General features: G+C 41.1%; 1 protein-coding gene across 1 annotated transcript in view; it reads left to right on the top strand.

Moving 5' to 3' along the window:
- The window catches only part of PCSK2 (proprotein convertase subtilisin/kexin type 2), a 101,002-nt gene that overhangs the window by 34,117 nt on the left and 53,759 nt on the right, over positions 1 to 13,126 (top strand). The window lies entirely within an intron of this gene.

The following is a 13,126-nucleotide window of genomic DNA, read 5'->3' as shown; positions in this document are numbered from 1 at the left end:
GCCACTTTTCTTCTCAGACAAATAGCTGTTGTTGGGAAAGGAATTTGCATTTTAAAAAATACCATGCAAAGAAAACAATTGTTTCTGAGCTAGGGCATTTCTCTGATCTAAGCTGCATTTCAGTCTGGGGTGGCATGGGGTGAGGTGAAATGAGGGAGTAACTTCGATTGGGCTGGCCCTTGATGAAATGGAAGTGGTTGTAATTTTCAGTCCTTTTCAGGGACCTTGTTTTCTATTTTTTCATTGTTCCCTGTTTTGCAAACTGCTGTTGTTACCTGCAGACTCATAAAATGACATTTTGAGCCAAGACTTTGGCAGTTCCATTCTTTACGTAATCCTACGGTGTCTTTGGCAGCACTTCACTGTTCATCATTTCCCTTTTGTTATGGTCATTTGTAGGCACCTCTCTCCTAAAGGAAAGGTCCCAGAAGAAGAGACGTTCTCTTTGATGTCATTGCATCATCTACAGCTTGCTAAGTCTGTGATTGTGTTGTTTAGCACTGGATGTTTCAGACTTTAGACTGCGGCGGTCCAAGACACATGAAATTTTACATCCCCATCTAGGTATCTGTTCAAACCATCCTAAAGACAATCCTTCTGCTGTAGGAATTTATTTCCCCAAATCTCCCTTCCATTACTCTGTGAAGCACTGATAGTCTCAAGCCACTTCTTCAGTGCTTGCCATACCCCAGATTAATGCTGGCTACTTGGGACTAGGAAGATCCCGTAAACGGGCATGCAGCAGGCACTGCTAGCATTAACCAGAGAGTTATCACTTTTCCTAACAAAGGAATGTAATTTCATCAAGGAAGCTTTTCCGTTTATTCCATGAAAACTATAATGTGAACTGGGTCTCAAAGTTTGGACACAAAGAGCAATTTCCGTAGAATTTGCATGCATCATTTTTTGATTGTCTGGTGTGTGAGGCCCAAGCAAATGATTTTCTTCCGTGATTTGCTAAAAATTTGTCTCAGTGGAAATAAACTAGGAAGAGTAAGTAGTAGATAATGAGGATAGCAGTTTACAGGGGCGTATGGAAATCTTCAGTGATAAGCAAAAGCATATTTAGGGTTTAGACTCTCACTCCCTTGAGGTACAGCCTCCTTTCAATGAGTGTGGATAGAGGTTCCTATAAATATTGATGCGAATTATGTACATGCTCTGGGAGGAAAAGATACTCCGAAGTCTAATTATTTTATGCTAATAACCTCACTGTAAAGATACTCCCTCATTCCTGGCCAAAAAAAAGCAGCAGCAGTTTAAAGAATTTGTAGCAGGATGATGATTTTAGCACTTCATTTAAACCAGCCTGTGCTATGACCCAGTCTGCACAAGGGAAGGTTCTGGCACCAAAATCCATGGCCGTGCACATGCAACTCCAATGAATGATGAGTTTTGTGGTCTTCTGGGGCCACTTTTGTGTGCTGTAGGCGATGGCTGAATAGAGGGACCTGTGACAAATCGGAACCAGGCAGACGTTGCAATCTAGGCAGAACTCCTTTGTTTCTAAGATTTTTGAAAATAATTTTAATTGCGCAGATGTGCTTTAGAAAGCAGCCTGACCAGCAGCCAGTGGGACAGGCAGTTATGTAAAAAGCCTCTCTGCTAAGGGCTTGCCGAGATAACCCAATGGGAATATGCAGCCTACACTTCCCTTGCCCTGTCTCTGCGGCAACCTGAGGAGAGTTTGTGGCAGCCAGGTCCTGGGATGAAGTGGGAGAAGCCCCCGGTGGCGAGCTGCCTGCCTTGGTCCTGCTCCGTGGTGCCAGGCACTGGGGAGCTCTGCAGCTGTGCTCTCTGCGAGCTCCCTGGTGGAAATCAAAGGAAAGCATTTGAAGGTTGAAAGAAAGGATTCTGACATACAGGGTGTCATGACAACCATCAAGGTTACTCCTTGGAAAGTATCAAATTAGAAACTGTTTGGGGTAAAAGCTAGATGCATAGGACATGGACTGTTTTGCAAACCAGTCCCTTATTTACCAGCTTTTCCTGCCTTTCCTCTCGATACAGAAATTGGTCTGTGGAAGCCCTTCTGTTTTGGTGCATCCTTTGTGGCAGATGGCCTGTCACTGGCAGCAATATGCTGCTAACCCGATGCTGTGCAGCAGAAATACATAAACCTCTGCTGATTTTATTAGCGTGCTTTGTGATGGGGATCCATAAGCCTCTGAATCTAGGAGCTAAAAAAGTGCAATTGCAAGCTTTACAGCGTACAGCCCGATCGATACAAATTCCAGTTACTTCCTAGTGGGCTGGGAAAGGCATTCATGGGAGCAAGCTCCCTTGTCTTTTCTGCCCGGTGTATTTATGGTAATAGAATAAAAAGGTAGCTGTGCTACACAAAACCACGCTGCTGCTGGGTGCAAGAGCAGATACATGGATGTGAGCAGCTGCATAATTGTGGCTTCCCTCTGTCATGAGATTGGCTTCTGTTTTGTCTCTGGTTTCTAGTTATGAAATTTCCTGAGAGAAGACATTGTGCAGCCCGTCTAATTCCCACCAGGCAGCACTTCAGGAAGGTCGGTGTTGTGTGATCGCGTATTTCATCTCCATTGAGGTAGCAATGAAGCTTGGAAGGTGTTACAAACGGACAAGAAAGGATCACTAATATATCGCTAGCGCTTGTGTGAACCTTGAAGTTTAAGTATTACAGGTTTGAAATATTAGAATAAGCTTTGACCTTTTGACAGTTGTTGCTATATCACTCCAGGCAGGCAGGCAGCTTTGTAAAATTAGGCTTGGTTTTTATTAAAGCTAAGTGGGCCTTCTGCAGCTGTCAGCACCACCTGGCTGGGGAGGAGTTGACAGCACTGGGCAGGGAGCAGTGCCGGCAACCTGCTGGCATGGTGCAATGGGGACCTAAGTCAGAGCAGAGACTGCAGGAGCTGCTGAAAGAGCATGGCCATTTGTGATAACCTCCTCTGCCTACACAGAGGTGCTGCCTTCTGCTGCAGCTAAACCAGATGCCTCTTAGAGTGGTATTCTCCACAGATTTAAAGTGCGACATTTGCTCACAGAATAGAAGGGATAGGGAAAGGAGAATTGTTTTGAACAAAGACAATGCAGAGAAGGGTATAAAAGCATGGGATTGCGTTCTTCAGGACACTCTGGGGATTGCAGCCAGGAAAATGAAGTCAAAAGGCATTTGTGCCCTTTCTGAACTCAGGATTGGGAACACCCGTGTTCTGTAGGATGGAGCCAACTTTTCTTCATGTTCACCTCATGAGTTTGAGGAATCACAGCTAGTTTTAACCAACTTTTAATTCAAACTTTCTGAAATGAATTTCAGTCAAATTGATTTGGGTTTGGTTTTTGACTGTATATAGGACAATGGCATTGACATAAGCTCGTCTTCCCTCCCTCCTAATGCCATGATACAGTGTTTAATCTGGGAAGCTGCTCTTTGGCTGAGATTCTGGCAATGCTTTCGTATGATGATTTTTCATTGCTACTGGATCCAACAGGACCCATCTGCTTGGAAGGGCGAGAAACATCAGAGGAAGCTGAAGTTGACTTTTACTCTAAGCCCCACTGTGTGAGAGAGGAACCCCAAACAGCTCCCAGCACTGTTACCACAACGGAATACTGACATTGAGCCTGGGGGGCAGCTATACCAAAATGTTTTTTGTTTTTTTTTTTTCCTTAATCAGAAGCTGTTTAGAAAAGCTGTACCCATGGAAAGCAAAATAGATCCTCACATAAAGGACAGGGCAACATGTAATTCTTCAACAAGTGTGACAATATGGCATATTTACTGCTGACGTGGGAAGGGGATAATCCATGCCAGTAATTCCGTGACAGAAACGTGTATTGTGTTTTTCCAAGCAGATGTTTCAAGGCGAGTGATGAGCTGTTAGATGAAATTTGAGTGGGAAGGAGGCTGTGGAGAATGAAGTGGAAATATTGAGTTATGACACAGGTCAGAAGCTAGCTTTTAAGTGCAAATCGAGGTATTGGGTTGGAGATAAGGGGGGCTGTTTCCAGTATGTGCTGTAGACTTGTTTTAAGGTCTCGTTCCCTGCTGACTTGGTTTCGCTAAGGAGCGATGTGTACCTACACAGGCATATTGCAAGGCTCTTTTAGGCTGTCCATATGGAGCACACTTAAACTTTGCGTCTGTAAAGCAAATTGGCATCTTTAGAAAGAAAATGCATGACATTAGAGGTAAAGCTGCAACAGATGATGCTTTAAGACTGGAAGTGAGTTTGGGCATTACCACAAATACTCACACATTTGCAAGAAGTCTCTTCTGCCTCAGGGTGGGTCAAGGATACACTTGAGTGAAGAGAATAATTTTAACTGTTGAGTCTTCCCATATGGACTAAACTGAACAGATTTTCTCCAAGTGGTATTTTCCTGCAATCCCCACTTAACTGGAGATTTGTTTCATGAAATAAATTATCTTAAAATCAACAGAATTAGGAGAATCTTTAGCCTATGAGCACTTCGGTTCTCTTGGGATGTATCAGATAGCATATTCATTGCTTGTGTGGGAGCAGCAACCATACTAACAGGATCTGTAAATGGAGGTGATATAAAGGTGGGCTGTGTAGTACTTTTCTCCTTGTAGGACCAGTGTGCTGTTGTGGAGCAGGAAGAAAGTCCTTTGCTGGAGAGGTGCCCAGGGTTTTAAAAAACAGACCGAAGTTATGAATGACAACAAAGAGGGAATTATTAAATTAGAAGATTCAGCATCATGTGAGCATCACTCTTCTTTGTACTGCATAAATATATCCAAAAGCCATTCTCAGTGCCAAATGGTCTGCAATCTTAAAGATGAACTGGGCCTTTTAAACTAAAACCTTTTTACACCGTAGAGAGAGTGCAAATATAACTTAGACCTACTTTGAGGTTGCTGTATCAGCTGAAAGACTGATGGTGGCCTTAGTTATAAAAGAAAATAAGTCCCTGAAAAGATTCTTACTGTTGAGGAGAAAGAATAAGGTGGGTTTTCTCAAGCATGATGTTTTGAAAAACGTTTATTTGTAGGAACTGGCTAAGGGATGTAAGAGAAGGGAGAGCTTTTATTTGCAGCAACTGATTTTGCAGCTAAGAAGGGAGGGTGTGCAGTAAATAGAGTGCCCTACATGCATGGGGCCCGATTTTTTTTCCTGTCACCAGGCATGCTGTTGTTTCCACCTGCACGGAGATGTGGTTGTTCTGATTGATTTGCATGGCCTGCTGTAACTGCTGAGCCAGCAAAGTTGCCTGCATGCTGCTGATAAAATGTCCCTGTGGTTTGCAGCGTGACCCACTGGTGAGACTAATGCAAGCAGTTGCATCCCATCTCTGGGGAATTTCATTCTCACAGCAATCTTTGATTTTATAACTGAGGTAGCTGTCTTGCAAAGAGACGTTGCTTGAGATATAAATTACTCTGACTTTTCTGTCATTATATACCATGAAGTGTAATGTCAGCTTCACCAGGTAGGATAACAAACAGTTTTTTATTCCTTTGGAAACACCTTAAGATTTCAGAAATGCTCCTGCTCTCATTTTGGCTTTTTTAAGCACTGAAAAAAAATGGAAATAAGAACAGTGTTCCTAGAATAGCCAACACCTGCAATAGTACTATTCCTGCTATGACCCTCATGCCAAATTGAGGAGACAGCAGCCATGTGAATCAGAGTTTGCTTGCTCTTGAGGCTGTGCACTGGATATCAAGATAGCCAGGGCTTTTCTCTGTTTCACTCTTTCCCCTCAATAAATTCTATTTTGAGAAAAAAAAAACAACTTTGTCAAAGAGGGCATGACCCTATGAAAATTTCAGTTTTACCAAATTGGCATTTTCCTTTGCAGACCATCTATACTCAGCATTCATTTTACATTGCAGTCTAAATGATTCACTTGCATTTCAAAGTAGAAGCTGGAGGAGCACTATTGATTGCTTAGCAGAGCAGGTTGAATATGATCTGCAGCCTCCTCTTACACATTGATCCCTTGTCTCTTTACTCACTGCTTCCTGAATGTCACTGAACTGTGAGAGGCCTGCTAAATGGACAAAAATATTGATTTCTTTTTCCCTTCTTTTATTTTTGAAAGCTCCTTATTTACCAAGCACTGAACTAACATCGGGAAAATGAAAGGTCACAAAGAAAGGCAGAAGCAAGTTGATTCTGGGATTTATGTATTAATTTTTTTATTTTAATATGAACTTGGTTGATACATGAGTTCTTTAAATTGTGTTTCCATCAAGAAAGGTTAATTGCCTGAGTGGACCCCTTGAGTTGAGGCTGTTTACTTGAATGTCTTAGTGTTGTTTGATTGATGCTGAACTTCTGTGGTAGTTTCCTAAATGGCTGTTCCTCTGTTGTTATAATTTTCAGCAATATTTGCAGAGAAGTTAGTGAGCAGCCCCAAGTATGCCAAGTTTTGCTGTGTGAGGCAGTGAGAAATGGTCATTCTTTGGAGAGTTTAACAGCAGTAGTGTTTAACCCTTGTTTTGTGCTACTGTGAGCATGACATTTTTGCAGTGACGTGTCCAGAGAGTGGAGAAGAAAGTTCAATAAGCACAAGCTGGAACCAGGAAAAACTTAGAAGACATCCCAAGAGTGATGACTGGAAACAGCCTCAGTGTCCAGAAGTTTTGGTATCTGCTGATGATCTACATAAACTCAGACGCATTTGAGCAGTCAAATGGGGCTGGTTAGAGAAAGTGGAAAACTCTTGGACTGTTGCAGAACATCTGAGAGTAATAAACCAAAAAAAGCAGCAGGTCCTTGATATGTGATGACACTGTTTTAGCTAGTAACAAAATAAAAAATGAGCAGCAAGGTGGAAGAAGAATGGCTAAGAACATTGAAAGATGGACACATTTTATAGTGAACATGACTTATTCTAGAAATCAAAGCAATTCTCATGCTGTCTATGCTAGTCATTATGAAAATACCCATTTTTAAATGTATAAAACAAAAAATAATACAGTATTTTAATGGAAAGAAATGCATTATTAACTTTCATGAAATCTTGGATATCAAAACAAATTTTGTTCCTGTTTCTTTTGTTTAGAAATCACAGGTATGGTTGTGTTGATAAATATTCTGTTTCAAAGGCCTTGTACTTCAACAGCTGCTGCATCTTTGGTGTAGCTGTTCTGATTGCACCTACCAAGGAGGGGCAGGATAGCCAGGGGAAAGAATCCATATACACAAAACTCCCCAGGGACTAATGATTGTAGGTAGAGAAGGCACTTGGAGACTCTTTTATGCACCAGAGACACCTCCGGTTACTGACAGGGACCCATTGCTACGTACTCATTGCTATGAGAGACTGGTGAGAATCTTTGAAAATTATTAGCTTGCTTGAGAGGAGAGGTTTTCATTTAATTAGTAAATACTGGGTGATCAGTGACACTCTCAAGCTCCCTGACATCTCTGCTTATTCTCTCCGTGCCTCAAAACAGGCTCCGAAGGTTTAAAATCAAGAGAATGAATCCAACGATATCAAGACAAAAAACATCAATTTTCTGCAGCACCATGGCCAGATGAAGTCTCACAGCCTTACCACCCCACGTTATCTGTTAATGGATACATTAGCTAGCTACACCTGGAAACCAATCCCTTCTGGTATTACTGGGAGAAAAAAATATTTTTTTGTTTTGTTTTGCGTTTTTGTTTTTCACGAGCGGGAGGCAGATCTTTAATAGGCTAGAGCACACTTCCCTCTCTGTGAGGATGCAGCAGGTGGGGAAAGATTTCTGAAGATTTATTTTCAAATGTCTAGTTTTAGCATTTGACAGGTTTTTTGAGTAGAAAGCCATGCGCAAGAATACATATCAATCTGAAAATGGCAGCTGGAATCCTTTAGTGTTGGTGCTCTGCACTTTTCTCTTAATAATTTGCTGGTATTTTTGTTACCAGGGACAATGTGTACTTTGAAGAACAAGTCTCAGTTTTCTAAACTGAGAGCTGCTGAGATCCTGGCTCTGCCTGGGAGCCCTGGTATCGCTCCCTGGACCCTCCCCTGGGGTGTCTTCAGCCACAAACAGCTCCTGTGACTGTATGGCAGAGAGCTCAGCTTCCCATTGCTCATTGGAGAATCAACCATGAGGTCTAAAAATGAAATGCATTTGGTAAGAGTAGGCAACAGGCGCTCTGCTTTCGAGATTTGTCTCTATTTGTCAGGGAGCCAAGTCCTTGAAAGTCTGGCTGACTGAGAATGGGTAATGCACCATAATCTGGGAGCAATACTTGGCCACATCCATTCCCAGGGACACCCACACTGGCATTTAAAAGTCATTCGGTTTTGTTTGGTTCATCTGACTATAGGTACAGTTCAAGTAGGTCTGTACATTTTTTTTCCCTAGTGAGGATGGTCAGCGTTATTCTTTTTATTTTGTAGTGGTCAGTCTCACAAATCTTCATTACTTTGAGTCTTTAGGAAAAACATGGAAGCATATGAGATGGGTACTCTTTGACGTCTTCAGAGCTTCCAACCAGCAAGCATCTGTTGGACAGTACAGGTGATGAGCATGTATTCTGTGAATGGGAGCAATATTTCTCTAACAGACATCTCTCTCTTATTTTACATGGATGGAGTGGACAGTAAGATTAAATGTTTTCATCTGTGTTTACTTAGAAATCAGAGGTGAAAATTAAGCACACATTAACTCTGTATGGGGTTTGAAATCAGAGAGAGGGGATGTAATTTGTGGCTAAGACCCTGACAAGCTGCTGTAGGTGCTTGATATTCCATTCTCATTCCTTTTTAAAGACAGCTAGGTGTGCAGATCATTCAGGCTCACTTGAATTTTTCTGCCTCCATCTTCTGTTGTCACCATGTTTCTTTGGTAGCAACAGTCAGGACAGCTTTCCGCTAGCTGGAGGAGGCTTGTTGGATGATGCCTTAAGGTATCTGGACACGCTGTTCTGAGCCACCTTCATTCATGGAAGACTGCTCCTCTGCACAATTGATAGGGCCTAAGCCTAACTTCTTTAAAAATACAGGCAGTTGGTTTTCAACTTCATCCTTCATCTTCAGGAGCACACCTGTGTTGACCCTGAGCCTTTAAAGAAGAAAGATCCACCATATCCTCTGGTCGTCCTTGATCATCTCACTGCTATGTTTTTTTAAAACAGCCATGCAAGCCATGCCTACTGCATGTCATCACTGGGACTGTCTTTTTCCTCTGGAATTTGCCCTGAATTCTCCTGTTCCGAAGTTCTTGATTCTTGAGGTTGGGGGCTGAGTGCACTGTTCCACTTTTTTTTATACCCACTGGTATAATTTAGTAAATCTGTCATTTATGCTCAGTATAACAGAGTCATTTAACTGCAGGAGCTCACCAATACAATTAACCCTGTTCCTTCAAAATGAGGAGCTGATTGTCTTGGCATTCACAGGAGCATGGAGCACAGTTAGAGTGCTGTGGTTTCTGGCCCTCCCGGTGCAGTATTGCAGTCAATTGATTATTTTGTTAATTTGTTCTGCATCAGTATCCTGCTGGTTTATTATCATCCAAGTGACTTTATGCACCATGCATAAGTACAAGTATATTAAAAATCAATACTTGAACATTTTTCCTTGTAAGTGTCTTATCATCCATGGACTACCTTCTTTGATCCATGGCCTCCGTTCTGATAATGACAAATCTAGTAACTTTTGCATGATTTAGTCATGTGCTAATAAAATATATGCTCAGATTTTGATCACTACTTAAGGTTGTATCATAATGAAGAAGGAATAAATGAATTAGGAATGAAATAAACACAAGCTGCTATTGCTGACAAATAAGCCTAAATTTGAGACAGTAAAAACCAGGCTAGTTTTGTAAGGAAATCTTGTTCCTTCACTAATTTCTAATAAGCATCATGTTTCACAGGCTCAAATCCTTTAGAGATGCTATTATCAAAAGTCCATCTTACAAACACTGATTTTCCTGTTTCAGTTAGAGAAATAAGTATTTGAAAGATGACACGGGGGTGCATTGTGGATCCGACTGAGGGCTGGATTCCAGGTCTGATCATGACAGAAGTACACGGGATTATGGCTGTTATCAGAATGTTCTTCAGTGGTTTTCCACCATTCCACATGCAAAGATGTGATCCTAAGCTCTCTCTTTTATGTATTGTTAAAACATATGACCTGCATCATGATATTTAATGCATTTATGTTACTGATAACACAGGAAGGACTGCTCTTCTTTAGGAAGAAACCTTTAAGAGAGAAGCAAAATCAGATGTGGTCCCTCTCTAGACTAGGGATGAAAGCACAAGTTTTCAGCTGAGGAAAAATGCTATTTTTCTAATCGAGATACCCTGTTGGCAAGAGGACAAGGATTCACTCAAATCAGCTATCTGCTAAATGGGCAGTTCTCCACTGAAATTATTGGAATTGTGTCATCTTTTGCCAGGATAACTTTGCTTGATTGGGGATTTTTTTCTGGAATATATGGATGTTACCAGATCTTGGGATCACATTTTCATCAGGCAAGTTCTTGCTTCTCATGCAGGGTAAGATCCTTACACAAGGCGACTGATGAGGCAGTCTGTAGCTCTGGAGAGTGGGAAGGTACCAGGACTTTACCCAAGGCTTTCAACCCATTTCGAGACAGGAAAGCCTGATCTTTCCTGGATGCAATTGTGTGAGTTACCACCTTTACTGAACTTAGGTGGAAAAACCTTTCTGTAGTGTAAGAGGCCTCAGGCTTTCTGAGACTGTTACTCCTTAGATGGTAGTATCCTGTACACCTTAGCTCCATGTAAAATATTCAGAAAACAGCCTGTAGAGGGGTTTTAGTTCAGAGAAGGTTATACCTCCTTTTCATATATATTTCCTTGTCTCAGGGAATTATAATATAATGTAATGTAATATAATACAAGAAACAAATCATATTTTATTGTAAAGATGTAACAAATCTGACAAATGAGATGATCCTGAAGAGTGAAACCAGCCTGTGCTATTTCTGCAAATTCCACTTCCTCCAGCTTGTCTTAAAGAAAAGCCATGGCTCCAAAGCCTTGCTTTTTAATTAGAAGAATTCCTTTTGTGCTACATCCTAATTCAGTGCCTTAATGCAGCAGGTCCTGCAGAGCCAGCAAGCTTGTGTGGGAGCACAAACGCATGAAATCTTTTTCTCTGGCATCCCTCTAAGTGAGGGTTGGCTTCTGTTCCTAATTATTTGATGTGGTGACAGCTCGGGGTTTGCAATTGCAAGCACAGAGGCAGGGGTGGTAACGGAGGAAGGCATAATGACAGGTGATTGCTCTGTTGTCTCCATGGCATCACTGAGCCTTATCTTAGAGGTATCAAACAGTGTGCTTATACCTTTCTTTATACAGATACCTGGCACCACTAAGTACACCTCATGTGGTTCCTGCTTAATCACTGTCCTCTTTTCAGCTTATTTTGTTTTAGTTTTTCTTTTCAGTCTTCTCTGCTTTTAATGAATGTGAACAAGTAATGGAAACACATAGAAATGAAAGCTATCAATTTAGTATTTTATCATTTTGTACCTTTAGCTAAGGAGTTGGAATTCACACAAGTAGATTTTTAGAAACATTGATACAGCCTTTTAGGGCAGATCAGTGATTTCCAGTACCCTCTGTCAGAGTGGGTCAGTTACACGGTGCCTCAGCCTGCTCCCTGTGCATTGGTATTAGGCTTTCAGGGTTATAATGAAGCAATGTAGCTGTGAGAAAAACAGCTTTTAGCTCCAATCAGTTAGATCCCAGTTTCATCTCAGCCTTAGGCACCTCACTGAGCGCTGTCTTTTGAGGCTCCCGCTTTAATTAACGGAGATAGAAGGACACCTCCAAGAATGAATCAGCTGATCTAAGGGCTGATTTAGCCTTTGGATGAATTTCTCCTCTGCTGATTTTGACACTACGTGAGTTACTGTGACACAGCAGGGTAACTCCTGTATACATCTTCTTAATCAGAAATGCCAAAGCCACACAAGTAGAAATGGCTCCATAAGTTAGGAGATTTCTTTAATAACTGTGTTTTGTTGTTGTTGTTGTTGCTTTTTTCATTATTTTTTTTTAAACTAAATGCCTAAGGAAATGTTAGTTTGTTTGCTGCCTTCTTTCTGCTTCTCAAGGTGTTCCCAGTTAATGATTTTCAGCTTTTCTGTTTGATCAAGAGGGATGGATTTTTTTATGATGCTGATGATGATTTTTAACGAGATGCTGGGATTATCATGCTGTCTTGGTTCTAGGTGTTAGGCCAAGCGGAGTATGCCAGACTTGAGAGCATGTCTGCAAGGTGTGTTAACACATATTGGAACAATTAAACCAATTAGTGGTGTCCTTTTGGAAAGTCCTTTTACGTGGGTACAAATAAGATGATTATGGTCTGACATTTGTAGTTTCTGCATCCAAAGGTATTTGTGTAAGTTTTCTTGTTTTCTATAGTGTTTAGTTATGTTTACACGTGAATTTGCAGTTCATAAAAAATAGGATCTCTAAAAAACTGTCTGCTTGTGTTTCATAACCAGTATTCTCATGTCTTACACTTTCACCAGTCTTGTCCACTTAGTGGCATTTTCTCATTTAGTTTTTCTTGCCAATGTATTTATTTATCACTTATTTATTGCAAAGATAATCCCTGAAAGTGATTGGCTCGGTAAGATGTGTTTTTGAGAACCTCAGAAGTACAATGGGAACACACAGCCCCAGGTACTTTTCTCCCAACAAATCTCTTTTGCAGAAAAGGCAAAAGAGGTATATTCTAAAAAAGGCATACTCTGAAAATACGTGGATTAAAATCTGAAAAAATAAAAGACATCATGGCCCAGACATGAATCCCCATTTTATCAATTGCCTGCAGCTTGGAACAGTCATGTCGGGAATTAGTTAAATAATTTTGTCATCAAATAATGGCAGTGGTTTTGATTCTGATGGCTCGGAGAAAGTAAAGCATGGCAAGAAGATCCATGACACTAATGATGTCTGAATAGGGACTATTTCTTGTGCAGATTCTCGAGTATCTAAAATGCGATCAATCTTTAGCTTTCCTCCAGGTAGGACACTTCTGGGTGTCTCTCCTCTACATAGCCATCTTCTTCCCAAGAATTGTATTAGTCCTTGAGCTCTCTGCCTCTTTGCAAATTTCAACTGAAATCAGCCACAGGTTTGAACGAATAACACACCCACAAATAATGTGATTTCATAAGCCTTCTCTCTCC

The sequence above is a fragment of the Cygnus olor genome, chromosome 3 (genome assembly GCF_009769625.2).
Source record: "Cygnus olor isolate bCygOlo1 chromosome 3, bCygOlo1.pri.v2, whole genome shotgun sequence".
NCBI classification, from domain to species: domain Eukaryota; kingdom Metazoa; phylum Chordata; class Aves; order Anseriformes; family Anatidae; genus Cygnus; species Cygnus olor.
Note: the sequence above shows the minus strand (reverse complement) of the source record. Positions and strands in the feature narration are given on the sequence as shown.